The sequence below is a fragment of the Bos grunniens genome, chromosome 16, assembly GCF_055505025.1.
Source record: "Bos grunniens cultivar Pamir isolate PY7600 chromosome 16, Bosgru_T2T1.0, whole genome shotgun sequence".
NCBI lineage: Eukaryota > Metazoa > Chordata > Mammalia > Artiodactyla > Bovidae > Bos > Bos grunniens.
This window is the reverse complement of record NC_141180.1, coordinates 36392557-36413111: the sequence shown is the minus strand read 5'-3', so window position 1 is coordinate 36413111 and position 20555 is coordinate 36392557. Positions and strand designations below refer to the sequence as shown.

At 39.0% G+C, this 20555-nt stretch overlaps 2 protein-coding genes across 8 annotated transcripts in view; one reads left to right on the top strand and one right to left on the bottom strand.

Moving 5' to 3' along the window:
* The window catches only part of RERE (arginine-glutamic acid dipeptide repeats), a 416635-nt gene that overhangs the window by 28520 nt on the left and 367560 nt on the right, over positions 1 to 20555 (top strand). Inside the window, exon 2 of one of the 7 annotated variants that reach the window (XM_086344292.1) lies at positions 4546 to 4647. The exons of the other annotated variants lie outside the window; for them this stretch is intronic. The gene's annotated coding sequence lies outside the window, so the exon portion shown is untranslated. The remainder of the gene's footprint in view (positions 1 to 4545; positions 4648 to 20555) is intronic. 7 annotated transcript variants of the gene reach the window in all.
* Positions 1 to 20555, bottom strand: part of LOC147356587 (uncharacterized) — a 106278-nt gene that overhangs the window by 74313 nt on the left and 11410 nt on the right. The window lies entirely within an intron of this gene.

Below are 20555 nucleotides of genomic sequence, written 5' to 3'. Positions count from 1 at the left end.
TGCTGTGGAAAAAGCAGAGTTCAGAAGGGAAGGGTGGCGATTGTTGCGATTTATTGATAAATAGAGTCAGGATAGGCCTCATAGAGAGGGACATATTTGAGCACAAGGTTAAATGTGGTGCTCAGGTTAGCCATTTGGAGTTCTGGGGTTTGAGCATTCCAGGCAGAAGGGAAAGGCCAGCACAAAGGTGGGATCCAGGAAGACAGGGTGATTGGAGCAGGACCAGAGGGGAAGGGTGCTGTGTTAGCTTCCGGGCTGTTGTAACAAAGTAGCACAGGGTGGGTGACTGAGAATAGCTGATATGTATTCTCTCATGGTTTCGGGGCTGGAAGTCTGAGATCAAGTTGTTGCCAGAGCTGGTTCCCTCTGTAGGCTCTGAGGTCCTGTTGATTCTATGCTTCTCTCCTTGCTTCTGGTTGCTGCTGCAGCTCTTGGCTTATAGACTCACCACTCTAGTCCCTGATTCTGTCCTCACTTCTCTGTTTCTTCTCCCTCTGTCTGTCATTCCTAAATCTAGGATGATCTCATCTTGACATTCTTAACTTGATTACATCTACAAAGACTTATTTTTCCAAATCAGGTCGAATTCACAGGAACTGGGGGTTTAGGACTTTCACTTAAATTTTTGGGTCTACCATTCACCTGTTTGGATGTGAGAGTTGGACCTAAAAAAGGCTGAACATCGAAGAATTGATGCTTTTGAACTGTGGTGTTGGAGAAGACTTTTGAGAGTCCTTTGGACTGCAAGGAGATCCAGCTAGTCAATCCTAAAGGAAATCAACCTTGAATATTCATTGGAAGGACTGATACTGAAGCTGAACCTGATGTGAAAAACTGACTCATTAGAAAAGACTTTGATGTTGGGAAAGATTGAAGGTAGAAGGAGAGGTGGACGACAGGATGTGATGATTGGATGGTATCGCTGACTCAGTGGTCATGAATTTGAGCAAGCTCTGGGAGTTGGTGATGGACAGGGAAGCCTGGTGTGCTGTAGTCCATGGGATCGTAAAGAGTCTAGACAAGAGTCAGATCGTAAATATAATATTTATATATCGTAATATATAAATATTATATTACATTATAATAATACATATTATATAATAATATATAAATATTATATTATTTCCTTATAATAATCAACTGGGTGACTGAACGACAATTCATCTGTATTGACTCTGAAGCTAAAGTGTAATATGTACTGGTAAGGGGGTAGGGGCAATTAGATCTCTGGTGCCCCAGGAGTCCTGTTAAGGATCTTGGCTTAAATTGAGATGGGAGGATGTTGAAAGGTTTTGAGCAGAGACATGACATATGATTTGTATTTTTAAAAGATCACTCTGCTGTATTAGCGATAGACTGGGGCAAAAGAGTAGAAATAAGGAGATAGGTAGGAGACTATTGTAATAGTAATTCATGTGAGAAATGATGGTGACTCAGGCCAGGATACTAGCAATGAGAGGGTGAGAAGTGTTTGGCTTCTGCATGTATTTTGAAGGTAGAGCAGCAGTATTTTCTGATGGATTTTGATGTAGGTTTGGGGTGAAAGAGGGGAGTCAAGAATGATTGCAAGGTTTTGAAACTGAGCACCTAGAAAGGATGGTGTTGTCAGGAACTAAAATGAGAAGACTGGTGAGAAGAATCAGCAACAAAAATTGCTGAGAAGAGATCAGTAAAAATGGAAAACCAGGAAAAACTGTAACAGATAGTAGATGGCATCCTGGAAGGTGGGTGGAAAAATATATCAAGTTAAGAAGGGGAGATGTACTGGGGAAAAATTCTGCTAAACTGGGCCAGATTAGGACAGAGAATTGATCACTGGTTTTAGCACTGTGGAGGTCAGAGATGATCTTTACAAGGTTTGTTTCAGTGGAGTCAAGGGCCTTATTGGAGTGGGTCCAAGAGAGAATGAAAGGAGAATTAAATAGTTGCAGGTAGTAGATATTTAGTGAAGGGACAAATTTTTTTTTAAAGACAGGAGGTACAAGAGTATAGAAGTATCTTAATGTCTCAATTTTGTGTAATTTCAGGGGACACTTAGGGGCTGCCTGAATCCTCCCATGAACCTGCAGGTTAGAAATTCCTGGCCTATAGCTTGCCAGTAAAACTACAGGGCACGAGTGTACTTCCTCCCTGGAGATTTTTCTTTTGTATTAAGAATTTTTTGTGGTTTGGTAATTATTAACTACAAAAATTCCTAAGTGTCTTTAGTTTTCCTTATAAGGAATAGACCTTGGCACAAATCATTTACTTACATTAGAAAATTTTAATTTTACACTAAGTAGTTACTCAGATACTGTTCTACATGAATTTAACCTTTATAATAATACTGTATGTTTTTATTGTCCCCAGGTGGAGGCACAGAAAGTTTCAGGCAACTTGCCCAAAGTTACCCAGCTAGGAAGGGGCAGAGCCAAGTTTTGCACCCAGGCAGTCTGGCTCCAGAGTCTGTGCTCCTGAGCACTGCCCTGCGCTTCCTCTGGGGGTTCTGCAGTGGCTGCTGACACAGTGTGGCTGTGGGGTGAGGCAAGGGGGATGGAAGTAGGTGCTGAAGGGCAAATGATGCTTTTGCAAAGTCTTTGAGATTTTCATCAGAAAGAGTCTGTAAAATAGTAGAATAGTGTCCTTAGGGTTTGTCTCAGGTGAATAGAGTAAGGTTGTAGTGGTTTTTATTCCAAGGATTTGAGAACAGCTGGTTTTCCTCCAGCAGATTGGTGAGCAGCCTATTCTTTTGTGTAAGAGTTGTTGGCTGGCACGGAGACCCATGTTTTCCATTTCCAGCAGGTGAAATTGCTCCCTTTCCACCTGTACTGTGTTTTCTGGTTCCTTTGACAGTTGGGCTTGATGTTTTGGTGCACCCTGGGTGGCATTGTTCTCTAGGATCAGATGACCTAAATTGCTGGCTCCGTTTATTATAGAGTGCTTCAAGTCTGCCTTTGGGTCCTAGAGTTAAAATGGATGGTTCTGAGTCAGTGTGGCTCTAAGAGCTGATCGCCAAGAAACTCTCAGTCTGGGTGGATAGGGCAGATCGCGTTGATTTGGTGCAGGTTGCTTACCCCTTACTCTGCCGTGTGGTCAGTCTCTGCTTGCTTAGGTAGCTCAGGCGTGTTCTTCCTGTAATCTTTGCTTGAGAATGGACCATTGAGGGCCGAGAAGTAGGGGAAGCAGTTCACAGAAGGTACTGGAGCCCAGGTAGACCATCATTTACCCCAGAGCACAAGTTAGAGTAATGATCGAATTGATACTGGAACCCAGTTTTCTTAATGTGTAAGTAATACTTAATAGAATGTTTTTTGGAAATGCCCTGGTGGGGTGGTAATTAGGACTTGGTGCTTTCACTGTCATGGCCTGGGGTTCATCCCCTGTTTGGGGGACTAAGACCCTGCAAGCCATTCAGTGTGGTTCAGAAAAAAAATCACTTAAAAAAGTGAAAGCACTTCTGTGCAGTTATATAGTCTTCATCATTATAATGAATGTATACTATTTCATAAGTGTTATCAGTTTTTTATTACTCTAAATAACACTGTATGGATCTTCTTAAAAATTCAATAAATATCTAGTTGCTGTTTCACTGTTCTAGGCACTGAGGATATGGTAATGAATAAATAGAAATAGGAAGAAAATCTCTGCTCTCATGGAGTTTGTGTTGTAGCAAGATGTGTCTACTCATATTTACAGTCGTTTCCTTAGGATAGAGTGTAAGTGAGTTTTGATATTACAAGTGAAACTATTCAGTAGCTGCGTTTCTAAACATTAGAACAAACTTTCTTTTAAATTCTGTGTGAAAAACAGAAGTCTTCTACACTATTTTCTCTGATTTGTTTGCCCCCTTACACATAAGTGCTATCAAAAATTAAAATGAATAGGGATCTCTAAAAGGAAGTGTTTTAAGTATCACTTTTTGATAATTAAGGAACTTGGTTAATTGCTTTTTTTCCCACTAATCAGCTAAAATGTATTAGTAAGTCATGATTTTTGGCATAGTTGAGAAATTTTCAGTCAGTTTATTATAAATTTGACTATTAAGGTTAAATTTTAGGTTATAAAGGTGACTAGTAATTTCTCATGCCTTGCACTATCCTTCTTTCATTTCTAGTAATTCTCTAGGGACTTGGCAGCATCTTTAATAAAACTGGATGATGTGGATGCTTGGCATTCGATGTGATCCAGTCTGCTCTGAGATGCCCCAGTTTGAACTTTCACTTGAAGTGTGCCTAACAAAGCAATATTCTGTTCAAAAAGGTATAACCAACTCTCAGCTGGAAAAAAAAGTAGATGACTTGTTCAGACTACACATCAAGAACCAGCTTCCTGTAGCTGAATCGAGCAGAGAGAGGGACTTTAAGACAATGGTCTGTGCAGGTGATCAGGAATTATTTTGATACTTTGTCTAATAGTATATACATTAGACAAGTTTATATAATGGCTGATAACTTGAGTTGAGCCATTTCTTTGCTCTTAGCTTAGTATGGTGACATTGCTCTAGTAATAGGGGGATTGCTTTAGCTGCTGTATTTTCTAATTACATCTAATACCCTATTCTTCCAGAGAGGTATTATTATTGATTTCAAGGTGAGGAAATGGAGATTTGGAGAATGGCAACCCACTCCAGTACTCTTCCCTGGAAAATCCTATGGACGGAGGAGGCTGGTGAGCTATAGCCCATGGGGTCACAGAGTCGGACACGACTGAGCGACTTCACTTTCACTTTTTCACTTTGTTTCATCACTACTAGTAGTGATATCAGATTTGGGGTTCAAATTGAGGTCTGGGTAGTTGTAGCTTTTTCTACTACGTCCTACACCTTTCCTTAATCTTATGGCGGACTTTGTTGTACAGTGACCTATCTGAAACTGTATTTTTCTTCTTCTTTGTGGCTGTATTGGGTGACTTGCAGGGTCTTAGTTCCCCAGCGAGGATTGAGCCCAGGCTACGGCAGTGAAAGTGCTATGTCCTAACCACTGGACTGACAGGGAATCCCAAAAAACTGTATTTTTTTTTTCATTTAGAAAATAAAATATTCTCTTCTGTTTTGTTTTTCCATTTTATTGATATTTTTCTTTAAGAAGTTCTAAAAATTGAAACTAAGTTCAGTCCTTCTCTCTTTTTTCTTTCCTTTCAGTTAGCTCTATTATTAAATTTTGATGATATAAAACACAAGAAACATATTCAGTGACACTTGACAGTATTCTTTTTTTCCCTAGGAGGGCAAAGAGGAAATCTGGATTTCTTAGATAAGCCAATACCTTCCAGAAATGGAAACAGCCATACAACTTACTGTTTCAAGTAGGTTGCCGTGTAAATGTTGGCAGATAAAATATTGATGGCTTTCTTGCTCTACTTAGAATTCCTTCACAGGTTTAAGTGCTTACTGGCTTCACTCAGAATAAATAGTTCTAATTTTTGACTTTGATGTTATTTTAACATTCAGTTAAAGAGAACATACTTAAGGGGAAGGTCAAATATTGATGGTTTAAGAGGAATTGGAAACAGGAAAACTTATTTTTAAAATTTGACAAATTGTGCATTACATACGCAAAATAGAATGAGACAGTCTTGGGGGAAAGTACCTAATAACTTCAGGTGAATGAAAAAATTCAGAAAGTCACCCAACCATTTAAAGTGAACTCAAATTAGGAAATTGTGTATATGAAATGGTTTGTGAATCTAGAAAGAATGTATTATTGTGTTATGAATGATAAGCAGATATATCTGTAAGGCCTTTGGGATTATTACAGTTGGTATGAAAAGTATGTACCAATTGATGTTTACTTAAATCATATATTGAAATTATTAACCATGTTTTCAATGGACAGATTTCTCAGTTAAGGAATCAAAAGGTTAGCTTTGGTTTAAGAGGCAGTGTGACATGATGGTCAAGAGCAGACTGAAAGCCAGATGCCTGGGTTAAAATCTCAGCTCTGCCGATAGTATATTATATTAATGAGGGAATTATTTAACTTCTCTGGGGCTCAGTTTCCCTGTCTATAAAGTAGGGATAATAATAGTACTATTTTGTAGGAGTGCTGTTAAAATTAGGTTAATTAATGTATACAAAGCATTCAAGCATTTTGGTGTTTATAGAATACTGACCCTGTATATTTGATATAAAGTGCTGGGAAATACAGATGTAGGAAAGATTTAAAAAGAATTGAGAGAATAGATGAATATTATAAGAGAAGGTATGAGGATTAGATTGTTTACATGATTGAATCTCGCTCTGCTTCAATAATGAAATAATTTTGAGGAAAAAGCAGGAGATGAGGGATGGACTGATATGCGTGCCAATACTTGAGCAGTTTTATGATTATCTCCTGGAAAATCCCATGGACGGAGGAGCCTGGTGGACTGCAGTCCATGGGGTCGCTAAGAGTCGGACACGACTGAGTGACTTCACTTTCACTTTTCACTTTCATGCATTGGAGAAGGAAATGGCAACCCACTCCAGTGTTCTTGCCTGGAGAATCCCAGGGACAGGGGAGCCTGGTGGGCTGCCGTCTATGGGGTTGCACAGAGTCGGACACGACTGAAGCGACTTAGCAGCAGCAGCCTGGAGAAGAAAAGGTAGTTTGATTCTCCTCTGTATAATAGGATAGTAATCTGTTTTGATTCATTTTTTAATTTACTGAAGTTCAATAAATTGGGTACAGTTTTAAAACTGGTTACCAAAACGAAGGGGGAGATATGAAATTCCTAGTTTATACAGGGAGTATAAATGAGAGTAAGTAGGGGTGAACTCTGAACCATTCTGACAGGAAGAAAACAGGACCAGAGGAAGCAAAGATTCTTTTGAACAAATGTATCTGATTATTCAGGATTACTGAGGGCCGAGGTCTGAATAGAATGCCTTGAATTAGTTGATTTCAGACAACAGAGCAAGTTGTGACTGTATAAGTGGATGGCTTTATGGAGTGAAGGGGGAGATCACTGGAGTTGAGGTTACCTAGGAATCAGGAGACATGGGTTTAATCCCTGGGTCAGGAAGATCCCTGGAGAAGGAAATGTCAGCCCACTCTACTGTTCTTGCCTGGGAAATCCCTTGGACAGAGGAGTCTGGCAGGCTGTAGTCCATGGAGTTGCAAAAGAGCTGGACATGGCTTAGTGACTAAACAGCAACAACGGGGATGAGGCACCTGGCTGTTAGACAGGTGTCCTCTTGTTGCATCACCTAGATTATGGTAGGACCCAGGTGAGAAGGAAGACTGAACAGATGTCACAGACTTCTGTAAGTAGGGGGAGAGACCACCCAGAGATTGTTGTGCTAGCATTCTGTGACATTTCTGTAATTCCCTTTTCTCTTTATCTCATTTGGTTGAATATCATTGATATCACACATATATACTGTTTTTAATTAATGTTAACAATTTGTGATATGCTCTTCAAATTTTTTCATACAAAATGATATCACATTAGGTATGTTTTGCAATTACTGCTTATTGAGTAAAATATGATTGTTTTCATGTCATCCAATGTCAGTAAATTTACTTTCAGGATTATTTTTAGTAACTGTGCAGTGTTCTGTTATATGAATTTGCTATAATTTACTGATGGAATTCAATTATTGTTGGACGTTTCTAACATCTGCTATTTTCCTCACCCAAATGTATATTGTGTTTTGAAGTTAATATGACTTATAATGGCTGCATAGTGTTCTGGAATGTGGGTGCGCTGAGAGTTGGCAGTAGTGAAGGGGTGTTTTTAACTGTTGCCCTGACTGACACATCATTTATGAAGGCCAGCTCAGTTGTGCAGTTAAATGGCCACGTACATAAACATTTTCTGTGAGTATGAACTCTCAGGATTTGGGGAGTTATTATTATTTTTTTTTTTTTGCATGAGAGGAACTTGACTTCATCAGCTTGGGTCTTTGTGCCATTTCCTGGACCAGAAGATTTATATTGAAGAATGCTGGGTGCTTAATAATTAAGAAATTATTTTGCTATGTTTACAGCCAGATATTCTTATTTGCCTTTCTTCATTGGAAAAGGGTAAATAATCACTGATTTTTTTTTCCCCCTTAATGAAGCATTAAAAGTCAAATTGGGCATTTAAGTATTATGAGAATCATGACAATGACATAAATTGCCTTGCATTTTCTTGTGTGATGTCCTTGGGAATAGTACACGTGTTTTGCAGAATGCTTTAATTGAAAATATTTACACAGAAAATGAGCTTGCAGTATGAACACATTGAAATAACTAATTTATCACCCACTAAAATAAATCCTAGTGTCTGCGGCTTCCAAGCACTCCTAGAAGCTGATTCTAAAGATAGGGATGGACTGGAAAGAATGACTACTGACTTTTTTCATATAACTTCTTCAGAACAGTTTTCTGAAGTGAATTTTTTAACTTATTTGTTAACTTGTTCATTGTTTACATATCTCTGCTCCCCGCCCCAGCCCCCCAGACACCAGAAAGTAAGTCACAGTGGTAGCTTCTGTGTCTGCTGTGCTATGCTTAGTTGCTCAGTCGTGTCCGACTCTTTGTGATCCCATGGACTGTGGCCCACCAGACTCCTCTGTCCTCGGGGATTCTCCAGACAGGAATACTGAAGTGGGTAGCTATTCCCTTCTCCAGGGAATCTTACCAACTCAGGGATTGAACCCAGGTCCCCCACATTACAGGTGGATTCTTTGCCATCTGAGCCACCAGGGATACCAATGTATTCCCAGTCCCAATTAATAAAAATTATTAAGTGGATGAATGAATTGTATTAGATCTGTTTTCAGTCCATTTAAGTTGCTAAAAAATTCTGAAAATAAACTAACTTTCTAGATACACATGGGTAAAATGAAATGAGGCAAAGAGTTTTATTTGGGGTGTCCTGGTGATGTAGAATAATAATCTGGGGGTCCTACTTTTTCCTAAATAGTATTCTCTCTAAATCACCTAGATAACAACTACAAGTCTACCATTTTGACCATCTAGACTTTTGCATGTTTTTCTCAGTCTTCATTCTGAAAATGTAGTTGTTGTTTTTTTTTTTAATTGAAGTATAGTCGAACTGACTGATTGGAAAAGACCCTGATGCTGGGAAAGATTGAAGGCAGGAGGAGAAGGGGACGATGGAGGATGAGATGGTTGGATGGCATCACTGACTCGATGGACATGAGATTGAGCAAGCTCCTGGAGTTGGTGATGGACAGGGAAGACTAGCATGCTGCAGTCCATGGGGTTGTGAAGAGTGAGACATGACTGAGCAACTGAACTGAACTGATAGTTGATTTACAATGTTGTGTTACTTTCTGGTATACAACAGAGTGATTCAGATATACACACACACTCATAGTCCATGCAATTCTCCAGGCCAGAATACCGGAATGGGCAGCCTTTCCCTTCTCCAGGGGATCTTCCCAACCCAGGGATCGAACCCAGGTCTCCCGCATTGCAGGCGGATTCTTTACCAGCTGAGCCACAAGAGAAGCCCATATATATACATGAGCCCATATATATACACATATATAAAACATTCTTTTCCCTATTCATTATAGTTTATTACAAGATATTGAATTCAGTTTCCCATGCTATAGAGTATGACCTTGTTGTTTATCTATTTTATGTATAGTATTTTGTATCAACTGATCCAAAACTTCTAATTTACCCCCTACCCCTTTTCCCCTTTGGTAATTATAAATTTGTTTTCTGTGTCTGTCAGACTGAACATAAGTTCACTGTGTGTGTGTGTGTGTTAGTTGCTTAATCTGACTCTTTTTGAATTTTTCTGGATATATGTCCAAGAGTGGGATTGCAGGATCATATAGTAACTCTATTTTTAGTTTTCTTAAGGAACCTCTATATTGTTCTCCATAGTGGTTGTATCAATTTATATCCCACCCACAGTGTAGGAAGGTTCCCTTTTCTCCACACTCTTACCAGCATTTATTTTGAGGACTTTGTGATAATGGTCATTCTGACTGGTGAGAGGTGATACCTCATTGTGGTTTTGATTTGCATTTCTCTAATAGCGATGTTGAGCATCTTTTCATGTGCTTATTGGCCATCTGCATGTCTTCTTTGGAGAAAGGTCTGTTTAGGTCTTCTGCCCACTGTCTGATTGGGTTGTTTGTTTTTTGTTATTGAGTTGTATGAGCTGTTTGTATATTTCGGAAATTAAGCCCTTATCGGTTATATCATTTGTAGATATTTTCTCCCATTCCTGTAGGTTGTCTTTTTGTTTTGTTTATGGTTCCCTTTGCTGTACAAAAACTTATAGATTTGATTAGGTACCATTTGTTTATTTTTGCTTTTATTTCTATTGCCTAACTGACAATAAGGAGACTGACCTATGGAAAACATTGCTGTGATTTGTCAGAGAATGTTCTGCCTATGTTCTCCTCTTATGTTTTATGGTATCATGCCTTCTATTTAAGTTTTTAAGTCATTTTGAGCTTATTTTTATGTATAGTGTGAGGGAGTGTTCTAACTTCTTTGATTTACACGTGGCTCTTCAGTTTTCCCAGCACCACTTGACAAAGTGTCTTTTCTCCACTGTGTATTCTTGCCTTCTTTGTTGAAGATTAATTGACTGTAGGTGTGTGAGTTTGTTTCTGTGCTCTCTGTTCTGTTCCAGTGATCCATACATCTGTTTTTGTGCCAATACCGTGTTGTTTTGATTACTATAGCTTTGTGGTATTGTCTGAGGTCTGGGATGGTTATGTCTTCTAGCTTTGTTCTTTTCTTCAGGATTGCTTTGACAATTCTGGGTCTTTTGTGGTTCCATGTAAACTTTAGGATTATTTGTTCTAGTTCTGTGAAAATGTCCTAAGTTATTTGATTGCATTGTCTGTAGATTGCTTTGGGTAGTATGGCCGTTTTAACAATATTAATTCTTTCAGAGCATGGGGTATCTTTCCATTTCTTTGAATCTTTTTCGATTTCCTTTATCAGTGTTTTATGTGTGTGTGTGCATGCTAAGTTGCTTCAGTTATGTTTGACCCTTTGTGACCCTGTGGACCATAGCCTGCCAGGCTTCTCTGTCCATAGGATTCTCCAGGCAAGAATACTGAAGTGGGTTGCCATTTCCTCCTCCAGGGGATCGTACCTACCCAGGGATCTAACCTTTGTCTCTTACATCTCCTGCATTGGCAAGTGGGTTCTTTACCACTAGTGCTTTATAGTTCTCAGCATGTAAATCTTACACCTCCTTGGTCAGGTTTATTCCTAAGTATATTATTTTTTTCCTGATGCAATTTTAAAAGGGATTTTTTAAAAAAAACTTTCCCTTTCTGATAGTTCATTGTTAGTATAAAGAAATGCAACTGTTTTCCGTATGTTAATCTTGTATCCTGCTACCTTACTGAATTTGTTTACCATTTTAATAGTTTTTGTGTGGAGTCTGGGGTTTTCTATATATAGTATCTTGTCATCTGCTTATAATGACAGTTTTACCCCTTCCCTTCCAAAGTGGATACTTTTTGTTTCTTTTTCTTGTCTGATTGCTGTACCTGGGATTTCCAATACTGTATTGAATAAAAGTGGTGGGAGTGGACATTCTTGTCTTGTTCTGAAATCGTAGTTCTTATTCTGGTGCTACTTTGGTGTATCTAGGACAGCATTGTGTGATAGACATTATAATGAGTGTTACCTATGAGCTACATATGTAATATAACATTTTCTAGTAACCATTTTAAAAAAAGATGTGACTATTGTGTCCAAAAGATTATTTCAACATGCAAATAATGCGTTTTTTACATTCCTTTTTTTCATACTAAGTATTTGAGATTCAGTGTGCATTTTACACTTATGTCTCAGTTTGGATTACCATAATGCAAATGCTCAGTATCCACGTGTGGTTGTGTCTACTGTATTGGACAGTGCAGATCTAAGGCATCATCTAAAAACCAAACTGTGAGCCAGAATGCTAATAATATAGGTGATGGCAAATACATCTGTTTTGTAGTCTTTCAGAGGATAGCTTTATTGTTTAATTTTAGTTTTTTGGTGGAGTGGGGCACACCACATGGCTTGTAGATCCGTTGAACTTGGGCCCAGACAATGAAAGTGCAGAGTTCTAACCACTAGACCATTAGGGAACTCCTCTAATAGGCTTTTTTTTTTTTTTAAAGATTATTTAGTGTTATCAGGTTTGTATAACAATAGTAAAACAATAATTTTTTGCTGCAGGCTAAACATTGAATTGGTGGAGACTTTAAACAAGGTAATAAAAATGCTATATTAATGGATTAAAAAAAATCCAGGGGGAATTCCCTGGCTGTTTAGTGGATAGGACTCCGCACTTTTATGGCTGAGGGCCTGGTTAGAATCCCTGGTCAGGGAACTAGGCTCCCACAAGCCGCACAGTTCGACACCCCTCCCCCCTCCAAAAAAATCCAGGAACCCTGAAGTTTGACTGTGTCTGGTCCTTTTGGAGTATTTAAAAAAAAAAAGTGCATGGAGAGCATCTAACCATAACTGTACTATTAAGTACTTTAAGGGAAAAGAGATCTGAAGCATATATGGCAAAATGTTAACATTTGTTAAATCTGGGTAGTTAGTACATGCTGGGAAAAATTGAAGGCAAAAGGAGAAGAGGATGGTAGAGGATGAGATAGATAGCATCACTGCCTCAGTGGATGTGAATTTGAGCAAATTCCAGGAGATAATGGATAACAGAGGAGCTTGGCGTGCTACAGTCCAGGGGGTCACAGAAAGTTGGACATGACTTAACTACTGAATAATAACAGCAACAAAGTGAGTATATGGTGTCTCTTGTATTCTCTAGTACTTGTCTATATGTTGTAAACATTCCATTGAAAAATTTAAAGATATAAAAAACTTGATTCATAATATAAAATGTGAGTGAGAACTTTATTTGCTGTGTTATAAATTCTGGAAATGATGCTGTTGTTGTAGTTTTACGTAGTGACTGTATTCTTTCTTTCGCCTCCAGTTAATAGTGAGTTATAGAAAAGTGACAACTTAATCCATTAAATGCGTTCTTTGGATGAGACTTGTTAAGAAAGGCATACCAGCTGGATATGATTTACTGTGACTTCACGTTGTAGCTGCAGCTACAGTATTTCTTAGACATCCTGTTTAGAGAGAGATTTGACTTTTAGATCTTTAAGATGTCAAGTAGTAGAGAAATTTTTATAGTTAAAAAGTTTTAAACTTTTTGGTAATTCAAAAGTAAGGAGAAGGGCTGTAAGTGAACTGAGGCAGTCTTCGTCCTGAACCTCAATCAGTAGGTGATATTTCCTCTTAGATCCAGGTTTGCAAATGCTTCTATAGTGTTCAAAATATAAGTTTGCACTGTTGAGAAAGTAAAGACCTCATCATCCATAATTCCTTGGAAATGACCTCTTCCAGTCAGTTGTGTTTATAAAAGATTAAGTACCCACTCTGAGTCAGGTACAGTACCTGGTAACAAAACATTACTTAATCTTCACAGTGATCTTCTGAGGCCAGCATGTTCTCTGTTACAGATGACTACACCAGGGCTTCCCTGGTGGTTCAGAGGATAAAGCGTCTGCCTGCAATGCAGGAGACCTAGGTTCGATCCCTGGGTCGGGAAGATCCCCTGGAGAAGGAAGTGTCAACCCACTCCAGTATTCTTGCCTGGAGAATTCCATGGAGGGAGGAGCCTGGTAGGCTACAGTCCACGGGGTTGCAAAGAGTCGGACACAACTGAGCGACTTCACTCACTCACTCACTCACACTGTGCTCAGTGGTGCCAACTCTAGTCCTATAGTTGTTTCAGATTTTGTTTTAGAAAATCTTCATCATATTAGCGTACTTTAAAAATACTAATAATGTTTTTACCCTTTAGAATAATTCAGAATTCAGTGTCTGAAGGTTTTCACTATGAGTTAGGCAGTTTGCTTTCGTTTTGTGCCCCGGCAGCCATTTAATGAATTAGAGGTTCCTGAGAATTACTGTGGGACAGGACTAGAAGTGCAGTATTTTATTTTATTTTGAAGTGCAGTATTTATATAAATCCTCTGAATGTGTTTTTGGTTTTTTTCTTTGTAATTGCTTCTTTCTTAAGGGTAAAACTCAACAGAAGTTTTCTCCCAAGTAAATAAAGTCTTTTACCAAACCATTGCCACAAATGAATAAAAAATGTCCAGAGTTTTAAGGTTTTTAAAAATAGTTTTAAGATTTAGTTTTTTCTTGTAACCTAGATGGTTTAAATATCAGGAATTCTTTCTTCACTTTGTGATTGCAGCTTATGGAGTTTCCTTTTCTCTTACCTATTCCAGACAGCTTTTGAAGCCCTTAGCCAGAGCACAGGTCAGTAGACACTTTTGAAAAGGGTTATAAAATAAATATTTTAGACTTTGTGGGTAGGGTGGTGTTTGTCACAACTATTAAAACTCTGCCCTCATAGCTCCCAAACTACCATGGATGATATGTAAACAAATGGACATGACTTTTATAGTGCTTTACATTCAGAAAACTAAGATCATGGCATCTGGTCCCATCACTTCATGGCAAATAGATGGGGAAACAGTGGAAATAGTGACAGACTTTATTTTCTTGGGCTCCAAAAGTACTGTGGATGGTGACTACAGCCATGAAATTAGAAGATGCTTGCTCCTTGGAATAAAAGCTATGACAAACCTACACAACATATTAAAAAGCAGAGACATTATTTTGCTGACAAAGGTCTGCTTAGTCAAAGCTATGGTTTTTCCAGTGGTCATGTACAGATGTAAGAGTTGGACCATAAAAAGGCTGTGTTGAATAATTGATGCTTTTGAACTGTGGTGTTGGAGAAGACTCTTGAGAGTCCCTTGGACCACAAGGAGATCAAACCGGTCAGTCCTAGAGGAAATTACTCTTGAATATTCATTGAAAGGAGATGCTGAAGCTGAAGCTCCAGTACTTTGTCCAGCTGATGTGAAGAGCTGACTCACTGGAAAAGACCCTGATGCTGGGAAAGATTGAAGGCAGGAGGAGAAGGGGACAACAGAGGATGAGATAGTTGGATGGCACCACTGACTCAATGGACATGAGTTTGAGCAAGCTCTGGGAGATGGTGAAGAACCGGGAAGCCTGGTATGCTGTAGTGCATGCGGTAACAAAGACTCAGACATGACTGAGTGACTGAACAACAACAATATACAGAAATGAATTTCAGCCCAGATTTGTCCACCCTTACCTAGTCTTTAAACAATACTTGATAAATACTTTCATTCTAACAATGATGACTCCTTCTCTAAAGTATTCCATTGAGTCTTGGGGTGTCAGATAGATTTCCTTTGTCCTCCTAGTCCACACCCATTTTTAGAACTCTTGTATTATGTGAATTGAAACAAAATCAAGGATCAGTGTTGTTACATGTATTCACAAGTTAGTGTATGTGTAGATTCACATACTTGTTTTATCTTTTGTGCTATAAGCTTAAGACTCTTGGGCTCTAAGCTGGTCCATAAATTTTTCCTTTAATAGAAAAGTCTATTTGTAGCCACTAGCCTCATGGGCTAATAAATTTAAGTTAATAAAAATAAAAAATTAATTTCTAAGTTCTTACAAGCCACATTTCAGATGCTCAGTAGTCATGTAACCAGTAGCTGCTGTAATGGACAGTACAGATACAGAATATTATTATTGCCGAAGGTTGTGTTGAACAACACTGGACTAGATTCCTGACTTAGGACTTAGAGGGAAAAAGGCGTGAGAATAATATTAAAGCAGGACTGTGAAGAAGGCTGAGCACTGGAGAATTGATGCTTTTGAACTGTGGTGTTGGAGAAGACTCTTGAGAGTCCCTTGGACTGCAAGGAGATCCAACCAGTCCATTCTAAAGGAGATCAGCCCTGGGATTTCTTTGGAAGGAATGATGCTAAAGCTGAAACTCCAGTACTTTGGCCACCTCGTGTAAAGAGTTGACTCATTGGAAAAGACCCTGATGCTGGGAGGGATTGAGGGCAAGAGGAAAAGGGGACGCCAGAGGATGAGATGGCTGGATGGCATCACTGACTCGATGGACGTGAGTCTGGGTGAACTCCGGGAGTTGGTGATGGACAGGGAGGCCTGGCATGCTGTGATTCATGGGGTCGCAAGGAGTCGGACACGACTGTGACTGATCTGAACTGAACTGAGAAGAGATACTACATTTTACGCTTCTTTACTCGAAAGAATTTTTTGCATGGTCAGGATTAGAATCCAGAAGTACTTCTCTTCACGTACAGAAAATAAACAAATTTTCCTTTTAGAATTGTTTTTTTTTTTTTAAGGAAATTTTATATTTTTTGGCCATGTCTTGTGTTGGTGGGATCTTATTAATAGTTCCCCAACCGGGGATTGAACCTGGACCTGTGCAATGCGTGAAGTCCTAAGTGCTGGACTGCCAGGGAAGTCCCTCCTTTTAGTTATTTCTGTGTTTAAAGTACAGTTGAAAATCAAAAGTCTGGAAGCATGTTTATACCTTAAGAGTGACCAAGTTCATATAACATTGTTTGGAAGAAAGTCATACTAAGTAAGTAATTGTAAAGAAAAAAGCATCATTTAGCTGATGAATGCCTCTGTGAGGTCATGGCCTCCACGTCCAAACCAGGCCAGTGCCAATGCCGGGTGGTCCTCCTGTCCCCTCCTCCCTTACCTATCACGTTTATTTCAACTGATCATTAGACCTAGCTTTTCTGTTCTCCTTCCTCCTATCCTTTCTTTCCACCTTTTGAGCAGGTGACCTCACTGCTTATTTCACAGAGAAAATAACAGCCATCAGACTGCAACTTCTCCATTTCTAGTCGCCAGTGCTACATGTCAGTCATACCTGACTACTTACAATTAGTGGTGTTCAACATTAATAGTCACTTTATTAAAGTTAAAAAATGTAAAACCCGGTTTTCCTTAAGCCCCAAATTTAATTTATAAATCTCATTAGTCTATTCATGTATTCAGTACATTTTATATAAAAGTGTAAGAAAAATAACTTTCAAGATAACTATTGATTAATTCAATTTGAACAGACTTAATTTCCTTTAACATCCAGTTCCATTTATAAACATAACTAGCAGTAAATTGCATTTAAAAATTGAATAAACACATGCCTGACTGGGAAAGCTTATAACCTCTTGAAACAAAACCATCTCCAAGTGCTTATACAACTTTTATAGAAATAGTTAAACTTAAGAATACAGTAAATTTCCCTTAACCCAAACATGTCTTCCCTTGTTTTCCTGTTTCAAGAAGTGCTTCTCATATATCTAAGCTAGAAACCCTGCATAGTGTAAACACCCTTTTGTATCCTCACTGTCTGTAAACCAAGTATTGTTTCTTTTTCTTCTATCTCCTCCCACTCCTGTTTCTCTAGTTCAGGCCACTGTCTCTCTGTGAAGTTACTTTACAACTTGTAAACCAGGCTGCTTGTTCAAATCTTGTGCCTTTCTGATGTATTCTTCACTATTGTAGTCCTTTTGATATTTTTGTTTCATTTTATAACATTTTATAACATAATTCCTATAGCAAACCATTCACTCTTTTAAAGTGTACAATTCAGTTATTTTTAGTATGTTCATAGAGTTGTGCAACCACCACCACAGTCAATTTAGAACATATCAATTCAGTTCAGTCTCTCAGTTGTGTCCGACTCTTTGCGACCCCATGGACTGCAGCATGCCAGGCCTTCCTGTCCATCATCAATTCCCAGAGTTTATTCAAACTCATGCCCATTGAGTCAGTGATGCCATCCAACCATCTCATCCTCTGTCATCCCTTTCTCCTCCTGCCTTCGATCTTTCCCAGCATCAGGGCCTTTGCAGTGAGTCAGTTCTTCGCATCAGGTGGCCAATGTATTGGAGTTTCAGCTTCAGTATCAGTCCTTCCAATGAATATTCAGGTCTGATTTCCTTTAGGATGGACTGGTTGGATCTCCTTGCCGTCCAAGGGACTCTCAAGAGTCTTCTCCAACACCACAGTTCAAAAGCATCAATTCTTCAGCGCTCAGCTTTCTTTATAGTCCAGCTCTCACATCCATACATGACTACTGGAAAAACGATAGTTTTGACTAGACCTGTGTTGTAAAGTATTGTCTCTGCTTTTTAATATGCTGTCTGGGTTGGTCATAACTTTTCTTCCAAGGAGCAAACGTCTTTAAATTTCATGGTTGCAGTCACCATCTGCAGTGATTTTGGAGCCCCCTAAAATAAAGTCTGTCACTGTTTTCCATTGTTTCCCCATCTATTTGCCATGAAGTGATGGGACCAGATGCCATGATCTTAGTTTTCTGAATGTTGAGTTTTAAGCCAACTTTTTCACTGTCCTCTTTCACTTTCATCAAGAGGCTCTTTAGTCCTTCTTTAGTTCTTCTTTGCTTTCTGCCATAAGTGTGGTTCATCTGCATATCTGAGGTTATTGATATTTTTCCCGGCAATCTTGATTCCAGCTTGTGCTTTATCCAGTCCAGCATTTCTCATGATGTACTCCACATATAAGTTAAATAAGCAAGGTGACAATATACAGCCTTGATGTACTCCTTTTCCTATTTGGAACCAGTCTGTTGTTCCATGTCCAGTTCTAACTGTTGCTTCCTGACCTGCATACAGGTCAAGACCTGTATATAATCACCCCTAGAAGAAACCCTGTGCTTATTAGCAATCACTCCTATTTCTTCCCCATTCTCCACGCCACTGCCCACCCTCCCCACCCCGCACCCCACCCTCTACCCCTAGCCATAACCAGCCACTTTTGGTCTCTATGGGTTTGCCTGTTCTGGACATTTCACGTAAATGGAATCATACAGTCTTTTGTAACCAGCATGTTTACCTACCATGATGTTTTCAAGATTCATCCACGTTGTAACATATATCCATACTTCATTCCTTTTTGTTGCCAAATAACCATCCATTCTATGGATATACCACTTTTTATTTATCTGTTCATTAGTTGATGGATATTTGGATTGGTTCTGCTTTTTGGCTGTAAAAAATGCTTCTGTAAACATTGACGTACACATTTTTGTGTGGACATGGTTTAGATTTCTCTTGAATATACACCTAGGAGTGAAATTGTTGGGTCATACAGTCCCTTTATGTTTAACATTTTGAGTAGCTGCCAAACAGTTTTCCGAAGTGTCTGAACCATGTTACAGTCCCATCAGCAATGAATGTTCCAGTTTCTCCACATCCTTGATAACACTTTTCATTAATCTATTTTTTATTAATCAAGAACTTTTGAGGGGCTGCAGTGGGTCTTTGTTAGTTTGTGTGAGATTTCTCCAGTTGCAGTGCACGGGAGCCACCCTTCATTTCTTTGCGGTGGCTTCTCTCGTGGCTACTGGGCTCTAGAGCACAGGCTCGGTTGTTGTGACACAGGCGCTTAGTTCCTTCTTGGCATGTGGGGTCTTCCTGGACCAGAGATCAAACCCTTACCTCCTGCATTGGCAGGCAGATTCTTATCCACTGTACCATCAGGAAAGTCCTATATTCTTTTTTTTTTTTTTTTTTTTTGGATTGTAGCCATTTTGGAGGGTGTGAACTGATCTTAGTTTTGGTATGTGTTTCCTTAATGGTGTTTAGCATCTTTTCTTGTACTTACTAGCTCTTTCCTATCTTCTTTGGAGCCTTTTGAGCTTTTAAAAATACAAACGTGAATGTACTGATTACCTGGGTAAAGCTTTTTCTCTGGTGGCAAATGTTCTTCCCTTCTTCCTTGCTTTTTCAGCTCTTAGTTATTTAACTTTTCAGGCTTCAGTGTAGATGTTATTTCCTTCAGGAAGCCTTTCCTGACCCCTTTTATTAGCACTCCACCCATCATGTTGTGACTGTTTATCTTCACTTCCTTTCCCAGCAGTCAGTGGGGATTATGTCTGACACAAGGCTGGATGAAGCACTGAATACATGGATGAGTGTAATTTAAAAACAAAAAACAAAGTTAAAAAAAAATTGTACCTTGGAATCAGTATCCCATAATTTTTGTGCATGCTCTGTTTCCCTTCATGCTTTTACAGGTGACTTGAGGGTAGGATCATATAGAGAGCAGTGATGCATGGCTGTCGCTCTGCACAGACAGAGGCCAGATGAAACCTTTGTGCTCTCTGCTTGGTGGCAGTGTCTACTGCCTGCCTGCCCTGGGGCCGGGGGTGGTAGTTGCTCTTTGATCTGGAGGTGGCAGAGATAAGGGAAAGGGAAGTTAGTGAATGGGGACCACAGAGCTTTACCTAGCTGACTCATGCTTTGATTTGAAAAAATTTAACTGCAAAAGTCTTTTCATTCCTTTAAAACAACAACAAAAAAAAGCTGTAATTTGAGCCTATACCAACAAAGGCCTGAGTGCTCTGGTTTTAGTGGTGTGCTTTTAGTCTTTTCTTTCTCTTTGTTGAGTATGTTTTTCCTCCTTGCCTATTGAAAGGATAATGTTTCCTTTCCATGTTCCATCGAGTCAGTCCTGAGATGTGGAGCCTGATCTAATAATTTTCTCTTATAAAAAAACCTTCAGAGGATCGTCCCGACCCAGGGATTGAACCTTTATCTCTCATGCTTCTTCATAGGCAGGCAGATTCTTTACTTACCTGGGAAACCCTAAAAAAAACTGCATTTAAATTAATGTGTCAGGAAGAGGCAGTAATTAACAGTAATATAATTTTAATTTTTCTCAGGAAAAATGATAACT